This window comes from Theobroma umbraticum, unplaced genomic scaffold (genome assembly GCF_002168275.2).
Source record: "Theobroma umbraticum cultivar Fairchild unplaced genomic scaffold, ASM216827v3 scaffold_95.0, whole genome shotgun sequence".
NCBI classification, from domain to species: Eukaryota; Viridiplantae; Streptophyta; class Magnoliopsida; order Malvales; family Malvaceae; genus Theobroma; species Theobroma umbraticum.
This window is the reverse complement of record NW_018397257.1, coordinates 2,136,619-2,136,961: the sequence shown is the minus strand read 5'-3', so window position 1 is coordinate 2,136,961 and position 343 is coordinate 2,136,619.

Sequence of the window (343 nt, the reverse complement as noted above, 5' to 3'; positions counted from 1 at the left end):
AATAAAAGATAAGAATTATGCATGCAAAGATTTAAGAATTCTTTGGTAAAAATTATCACCATGTATGATTATATAAGCATGGGATTTACTATGAAATTTAAGTAAGAATGTTGTTGGTTAAATTGCTACCATGTATACATGCGATTAAGTGAATTGGGTTTGGATGGTTGCTAGGAAGCATTTAAGTAAAGGAAGTGCACTGGGGTGACGTGTCGGATGAGATAACCGATGGTCAGCACGTAGTATTAGTTATTTGTATTCCCGAATTAATAGCGATGGAGTGTCCCTCTATTGTGAGGTGAGTAGAAGGTGTCCATTTTAAAAATTCCCATAACTATGTAAA